Consider the following 8,852-nt stretch of genomic DNA (forward strand, 5'->3'; position numbering starts at 1 on the left):
AATTTTCAATAATGAGGCCAGGCAGAGGCTCACGCCTGTAATCCCAGCACTTTCGGAGGCCAAGGTGGGTGGATTGCTTGAGTCTAGGAGTTCAAGACCAGCCTGGACAACATGGTGAAACCCACTGTTGTTACAAAAAGTCAAAAAATAAAAGATTAGCTGGGTGTGGTGATGCATATCTGTGGTCCCAGCTACTTGGGAGGCTGAGGTGGAAGAATCCTTTGAGCCTGAGAGGACAAGGCTTCAATGAGCCGAGATCCCACCACTGCACTCCAGGCTGGGTGACAGAGCAAGACTCTGTCAGAAAGAGAGAGAGGGAGAGAGAGAGACAGAGAGAGAGAGAGAGAAAGAAGGGAGGGAGAGAAGGAAAGATAGAAGGGAGAGAAAGGGAAAGAAAGAAAGAAAGAAAGAAAGAAAGAAAGAAAGAAAGAAAGAAAGAAAGAAAGAAAGAGAAAGAAAGAAAGAGAAAGAAAGAAAGAAAGAAAGAAAGAAAGAAAGAAAGAAAGAAAGAAAGAAAGAAAGAGAAAGAAAGAAGAAAGAAAGAAAGAAAGAAAGAAAGAGCAGGGAGAGAGAGAAAGAAGGAAAGAAGAAAGAGAGAGAAAGAGAAAGCAAGCTTAAATAATGAAAAGAAAACAAATAGAACCCGTTCTAGGGATGCCCCATGAATGTTCCCAACCAGCTTATTTGTAGGAACTGAGAATGTAGGCATGTAGGCTTGTGACACTCCCATTCCCATTGTTTTTGAATTAGATATTCCCCCAGCGGTGGGAGGGGTTCGCTTTCAGGTTCCTCCACACTCACTAGTCACTGGATGAATACTGGATAGAAAGGAAGGGCTAGTGGTGGCCCTGCCTCCTCACTGCTTGGGAGACGCTCATGCTGATGCAGCAGAGGCGGAATGCTGGCTTAATGGCCACTGAGTACAGAGTAGAATTGGAGTAAACTGAGAGCTCTTTCACCATTGCCAGAGCAATAACTTTGGCCCTGGGAGAAGATGAGATTGTATGGGCTTGGCCTGAGAGTGATGCCTTTTCTCTGGATTTGTTCTGTGGAACTTTTCCTTGCAGATTCAGGAAGATGAGCATCTGGACTCCACCCAGACTCCTGGAGCTGGTGGGGCAGAGCCTGCTGAGGCACCAGGCCTTGGCTATCTCCACCCTGGAGGAGCTGCCCACGGAACTTTTCCCCTCCCCCCCGTTCATGGAGGCCTTCAGCAGGAGACGCACTGCTTACCCAGGGTGTTTGTCTCAGGTGAGGTGGCCCAGGTGGGCTAGTGGGGAGGGCCCAGGTGTCCAGAGAAGGAAAAGCTCGGTCATGAGGACTGGGGAGGCCCAAGGGGGGATGGTGATGGTGAGGAAGCTCAGAGAGGCCTTGGCCATTCCCCAGCTACTCAGGGAAAGGACTGCTCACCGTGCAGGGTCCATGGAGGTAACAGGAACCTCACCTCTAGTGGCACTGAAAGGCACCACGAAAAGTGAGAACCGAGCCGGGCATGGTGGCTCACAATGTAATCCCAGCACTTTACGAGGCCGAGGCAGGCGGATCACCTTAAGTCAAGAGTTCGAGACCAGCCTGTCCAACATGGTGAAACCCCAACTATACTAAAAATACAAAAATTAGCTGGGCATGGTGGCAGGTGCCTGTAATCCCAGCTACTTGTGAGATTGAGGCAGGAGAATCATTTGAACCGGGGAGGTGGACGTTGCAGTGAGCCAAGATCATACCACTGCCCTCCAGCCTGGGTGACAGATGGAGATTTCATCTCAAAAAAAAAGTGGAAATGGGCAGGATCGAAGGGGAAAACAGGGTGGGGAAAAGTCAGAGAGACAGAAAAAAGGCAAGGAGGGGAGCAGCTACTATCCAGGATGTGGAGTTTAAATTCAGAAGAGAGTCCTTAAATTCTCAGCCTCGCCTCTATTTTCCCACAGGAGGTGGAAACTTCAAGTGCTGGATTTACAAGATGTCTGAAAACTTCTGGATGGTTTGGTCTGAAGCCATGGCCCATGAGTTCTTTCCCAATGCCATGAGGAACAGAAAATTGGTGCAGGACTGTCCAAGGATGAGAGGACAGCAGCCCTTGACTGTGTTCATAGAACTTTGGCTCAAGAACAGGACTCTGGATGAATACCTCACCTGCCTCCTTCTGTGGGTCAAGCAGAGGAAAGATTTACTACACCTGTGCTGTAAGAAGCTGAAAATTTTGGGAATGCCCTTCCACAACATCAGAAGCATCCTGAAAATGGTGAACCTAGACTGTATCCAGGAGGTGGAAGTGAATCGCAATTGGATACTGCCCATCCTGACACAGTTTACCCCATACCTGGGCCACATGAGGAATCTTCAGAAGCTTGTTCTCTCCCACATGGATGTCTCTCGCTATGTTTCCCCAAAACAGAAGGAGTTTGTTACCCAGTTCACCACTCAGTTCCTCAAGCTGCGCTGCCTCCAAAAGCTTTATATGAACTCTGTTTCTTTCCTCGAAGGCCACCTGGACCAGCTGCTCAGGTGAGGGAGGGTGGTGAGCTTTCTCTGCAGACCACTGCAGAGCCTGTTACACTAAACGCTAGTGGGCATCTACTGTGAGCCAGCCTATGAGGATGAAACAGTGAAGGGGACACTAGAATGTCCATGCATTGTCCTGTTGGTGGCCCTGTCCTGAAATGGGTATCACGCAATCATCCCAATAGAGGCAGAGGGATCAGCTAGGGGAGATGCTATAGAGAGGTTGCTATAATAGGAAGCTAGCTACTGGGGGGTTCAGATCTAGTGAGGGTGCCTTTCTGAATTCTTCCTGAGGAAGTGTGTCTAAGTTAAGATGATGAAAAATAGGCCAGGGATGGTGGCTCATGCCTGTAATCCTAGCACTTTGAGAGTCTGAGGCAAGAAGATAACTTGAGCTTAGGAGTTTAAGACCAGTCTGGGTAACATCCCAAGACCCCTGTCAAAAATGAACAAATAAAAAATAAAAACAAACAAGATAATTTTTTTTTTTGAGACAGAGTTTCATTTTTATCACCCAGGCTGGAGTGCAGTGGCACTATCTTGGCTCACTGCAACTTCTGCCTCCCTGGTTCAAGCGATTCTCCAGCCTCATCCTCCTGAGTACCTGGGATTACGGGTGTGGGCCACCACACCTGGCTAATTTTTGTATTTTAAGTGGAGACAGGGCTTCACCATGTTCGCCAGGCTATTCTCGAACTCTTGACCTCAGCTGATCCACTGCCTCAGCCTCCCAAAGTGCTGGGATTATAGGCATGAGCCATCGTGCCCAGCCAGCAAGATAATTTTTAAGAAGATGATGGGAAGTAGGAAAGTGAAGTGGGCACTGAAGATGGGAATGCTCAGCAAACTTGCACATTTCAGAATATAAGCTTGGAGCCCCACAGCTTGGTGAACACCAGTGATCCCATCTCTAATTCCCTGTCTTAATAGGTTGTTTTGAGCTCCAGCAAAATTTAATTACCTAGGAAATGCATGATTCTGAAACAGGGTCAGGGAGCAGGCACAAAGAATGGTGAAAGTGATAGATGGTTTGCTGATGATACAGGTGTGTCAGGGACGCCTGCAGCCCACCCACCCCAGCTGATGTTGCAGGATCCTGTCTGGGTTTGTCCTTTATGCCTGCATCTCCACTGGGCTCCTGTGATCCAGAGATGTGGTTTTCTGCCTGACAGATGAGGAAAGGGAGCTTTAAGGATTCTGTGAACTTGATCCATTGCTGTAAATGACGGTGAAAAGACTCAGCCTCAAATGGAATTTTTTTCTTTTCTCTTTTTTTTTCTTTTTTGATACAGAGTCTTGCTCTATCACCCAGGCTGGAGTGCAGTGGCATGATCTCTGCTCACTGCAACCTCCACCTCCTGGGTTCAAGTGATTGTCCTGCCTCAGCCTCCCAAGTAGCTGGAATTGCAGGTGCCCACCACCACAACTGGCTAATTTTTGTATTTTTAGTAGAGACGGGGTTTTGGCAGGATCACCAGGCTGGTCTCAAACTCCTGACCTCAAGTAATCTGCCCGTCTCAGCCTCCCAAAGTTCTGGGATTACAGGTGTGAGTTACTGCACCAGGCCTAAAGTGGAATTGACCTCAGTGGCAAAGCTCTTCATCACGCAGCATCCTAAGTGTTGACCATCAGACAATCAGAATGAACCTGGGCTTGGGCAAAATGGTCTTTGTCCTTCACCTTGAAGTCATTCCCCAACACCCTCCACTCACCCCTATGATTCCCCAGAGCTAGCTTCTTGCTCTATCTCCTCAGCTATCTGAAGACCCCGTTAAAGATCCTAGCAATAACTAACTGTGTGCTTTTGGAATCAGACTTGAGGCATCTGTCCCAGTGCCCAAGTGTCAGTCAACTAAAGACCCTGGACCTGAGGGGCATCAGACTGGCCAACTTCAGTCTTGTGCCTCTCCAAGTTCTGCTAGAAAAAGTTGCAGCCACCCTTGAGTACCTGGACTTAGATGACTGTGGCATCGTAGACTCCCAAGTCAACACCATCCTGCCTGCCCTGAACCGCTGCTTTGAGCTCACCACCTTCAGCTTTTGTGGAAATCCCATCTCCATGGCCACCCTGGAGAACCTGCTGTGCCACACAATCAGACTCAACAACATATGTCTGGAGCTGCATCCTGCCCCACGGGAGAGTTATGATGCTGATGGTACTCTCTGCTGGAGCAGATTTGCCCAACTTAGGGCTGAGCTGATGGGGAGAGTGAGGGACTTAAGGCATCCCAAGAGGATCTTGTTCTGTACTGACTACTGCTCTCACTGTGGCAACAGATCATTTTATGACCTGGAGGTAGATCAATGCTGTTGTTGAATACCTGCCTATTTGGGTGGATATATCAAGTGCTTTCTTCTGGACACTTGGAAACTAAAACCTAGCTACATCCTAAAGGGGGCACAGAAACCATCATTTCAGACATTGGTTCTGAAAGTGGGAAAGGAAAGGTAATCAAGGAGGGGCTGCACTTGGGGGAAATGTTGACGTGGATTCGATGGGACTTTGGGGACCTGTGTCCCATATAGTCCAAAATGGGAATCTGAATGTCTAGAGTGGAATTCGGGCTTGAGAACACATGAGGGAGTTCCCCTTGCATGGAAGGTTGTAAAGAAACAGTCAGAAATAAAGGGAAACTGAATGGAAACTGTCTGTTTCCCTTTATTATCAAATAACCTGTTTTCCAGTTTAAGCCTCAGGAATCTTCAGTTATTGATGGAAAATAAAAGACACTGAGTTGTCCAATCAATAAGATGCAACCCCAGAAAACCAAGACATTTAAATGAAATTTGGTTATTTTTAACAATTTCCTCTCATTCTTTTTTTTTGAGACAGAGTTTCACTCTTGCTGCCCAGGCTAGAGTGTGGAGTGCAATGGCACCATCACAGCTCACTGTAACCTCCACCTCCAGGATTTAAGTGATTCTCCTGCCTCAGCCTCCCAAGTGGCTGGGATTATGGGCATGTGCCACCATGCCCAGCTAATTTTTGTATTTTTGGTAGAGACAGGGTTTCATCACTATGTTGGTCAGGCTGGTCTCAAACTCCTGACCTCAGGTGATCCACCCACCTTGGCCTACCAAAGTGCTGGGATTACAGGTGTGAGCCACTGCATCCAGCTCTTTTTTGTTTGTTTTTTAAAGATCTCACTCTGTAACCCAGGCTACAGTGCAGTGTCACAATCATACCTCACTGCAGCCTCAATTTCCGGGATTCAAGCGATCCTACCACCTCAGACTCCTGAGTAGCTAGGACTACAGGTGTTGAGCCACTACGCCTGGATACGTTTTTAAGAAGAGACAAGGTCTCGCTATCTTGCCTGGGCTGCTCTGGAACTCCTGAGCTCAAGTTATTCTCCTGCCTTGGCCTCCCAAAATGCAGGGAGTATAGGTATGGGCCACCACTCAGCCTCCTCCAGTTCTTCACTTCTCTTTAGACATCTGTTACCTCCTTGATAGTTTCTGTGGCTGTTCAGTGGGTTAATACACATTAGGTGGACACCCAGGGCCTGGAACATTAGTGGGCAAGAACAGTGAGCCAATCCACACGGAAAGCACCTTCTTCTCAGGGTGTTTCACTGCTAGCCAGATGCTGAGACCCTGCCCACTCCTTGTGAGTCTCCACATAGTTCCGGAAGTCTTAGTTGGTGGACGTCAGCTTCACTGCACAAGGAGCCTCTCTCTTCCCATTGCCCTGGAAGGGGATGTCCATATTGTGTATTAGCTGGAGCCTCTGGGTGGCACCAACCCTTGCTTGTTCCCCTGATGACCAGCAGCTCTTCTTGAATTAAACTGGTTGTAGCCAGTAAAGACAGCCACATTCCTTTAAAATACTAAAACAATACAGGCATGTAACACTGCGTAAATATTTCAATCTATTTTTTATTATATATTTTAGACTCTTAGCTATTAAGTATATGTGGGTAAATTACTTAGAATAGTTTCTTTTTTTAATTATTATCATACTTTAAGTTTTAGGGTACATGTGCACAATGTGCAGGTTAGTTACATATGTATACATGTGCTATGCTGCTGTGCTGCACCCATTAACTCGTCATTTAGTGTTAGGTATATCTCCTAAAGCTATCCCTCCCCCCTCCCCCCACCCCACAACAGTCCCCAGAGTGTGATGTTCCCCTTCCTGTGTCCATGTGTTCTCATTACTCAATTCCCACCTATGAGTGAGAACATGCAGTGTTTGGTTTTTTGTCCTTGCTATAGTTTGCTGAGAATGATGATTTCCAATTTCATCCATGTCCCTACAAAGGACATGAACTCATCATTTTTTATGGCTGCATAGTATTCCATGGTGTATATGTGCCACATTTTCTTAACCCAGTCTATCATTGTTGGACATTTGGGTTGGTTCCAAGTCTTTGCTATTGTGAATAGTCAATCTCACATTTAAAACATTACATCTTTTTGGGGAGTTAGGTCAGATCAATGAGAGATTTTCTCATAGTACCTCCCCTCTCTCCCTGTCAAGGAAGAGACTAGTGCAGCGTGTTTTGGAATCTCACATCATCCAAGGGTGTAGAACGATCAAGTGCCTGTGGTTGATGAGTGACCTTCCCTCTGCTGAGGAAGCCTGCATAAAGGGCACCCAAGCAAAGGATTCTGCTGAGGATTCAGGGGCTAGTGTTGCTGTCAGGGATCTTAGCCAAGAGTCAGGTTCCCTGCAAAATGAGGACGATGATGTCCAACAGCTTATGGAACCCTGGTAGGATCCAATAAGACGGTCCATGTTTAGGGCTTGGCATGGGGCCTGGCATATAGTAAGATTAATATATCTTGTTCTTTTTTCTCTTCTCAGCAGAAGTCCCAGCATTTTTCATCTTTCAATCTCACCTCCTATTCCTGATAACAGGGAGGCAACAAGAACCCAGGGCCTGCAATGGGACTCAGCTTCCTCAAGTCGCCACAAATTTCATCATGATTCCCCCAAACAGCAGAGCTGCAGGAGACAGCAGGGGGCAGGGTGGGCATTTCTGGACTGGATTCATTCCTAATAAGATCAAAATTTCCAATCCTTAGGTCTCAACTGCCATCTGCTGGTAGATCAGACCAGATGGTGTAATTTAGTGTTGCAAGGATTACATTTTACTGTATTTTTAAAAATTTACTATTATGAGCCAGGCATGGTGGCTCATGCCTGTAATCCCAACACTTTGGGAGGCTGAGGCATGCGGATCACCCGAGGTCAGGAGTTCGAGACCAGCCTGGCCAACATGGGGATACCCTGTCTCTACTAAAGATACAAAAAAATCAGCCGGGCATGATGGCATATGCCTGTAATCCCAGCTACTCAGGTGGCTGAGGTAGGAGTATCGCTTGAACCCAGGAGGTAGAGGTTGTGGTGAGCCAAGATCGTGCCATTGCACTCCAGCCTGGGCAACAGGAGCGAAACTCCTTCTAAAAAAAAAAAAAAAAAAAAAAGTACTATTATGGCCGGGTGCGGTGGCTCACGCCTGTAATCCCAGCACTTTGGGAGGCCAAGGCAGGTGAATCACGAAGTCAGGAGTTTGAGACCAGCCTGATCAACATGGTCAAAGCCTGTCTCTACTAAAAATGCAAAAATTAGCCAGGCATAGTGGGCGCACGCCTATAATCCCAGCTACTCAGGGGGCTGAGGCAGGAGAATCACTTGAACCTGAGAGGCAAAGGTTGCAGTGGGTCGAGATCGCACCACTGCACTCCAGCCTGGGTGACAGAGCGAGACTCCATCTCAAAAAAAAAAACAAAAAATTACTATTATGTAAATACTATTTGAGTATAAATATTTGTGTTGTAATTTACGTATATTAAAGATATACAACTTTTAAAGAATGCAATGTCATATTTTAAGAATGGCTAATGGCTGGGCACGGTGGCTCATGCCTGTATTCCCAGCACTTTGGGAGGCCAAGGCGGGATGATCACAAGGTCAGGAGTTCGAGACCAGCCTGGCCAACATGGTGAAACCCCATCTCTACTAAAAATACAAAAAAGTAGCTGGGCATGGTAGCAGGTGCTTGTAGTCCCAGATACTCAGGAGGCTGAGGCAGGAGAATCAATTGAACCCGGGAGGCAGAGGTTGCACTGAGCCAAGATCATGCCACTGCACTCCAGCCTGGGTGAAAGATCAAGACTTGGTCTCTGGGAAAAAAAAAAAAGTTAACTTGGTTTAGAATCTCAAAACGAATGAGATTTTTAAAACTAATTTTAAAGACACTGATCAATAATTGTTTCTTCTTTAAAATATATTTAGAATAATACAATTTTAGCATTGCAAAGAAGCATTACAGTTTTAAAAAATATTGAGTTTATTTTATTTTGAAGCCAGGTCTCACTCTGTCATCCAGGCTGGAGTGCAG

General features: G+C 46.7%; 1 pseudogene; it reads left to right on the top strand.

Moving 5' to 3' along the window:
• Positions 1-1,077: 1,077 nt before the first annotated feature.
• LOC115933358 (PRAME family member 4-like) lies at positions 1,078-4,819 on the top strand (annotated as a pseudogene).
• Positions 4,820-8,852: the final 4,033 nt, after the last annotated feature.

The sequence above is a fragment of the Gorilla gorilla genome, chromosome 1, assembly GCF_029281585.2.
Source record: "Gorilla gorilla gorilla isolate KB3781 chromosome 1, NHGRI_mGorGor1-v2.1_pri, whole genome shotgun sequence".
Taxonomy (NCBI): Eukaryota; Metazoa; Chordata; class Mammalia; order Primates; family Hominidae; genus Gorilla; species Gorilla gorilla.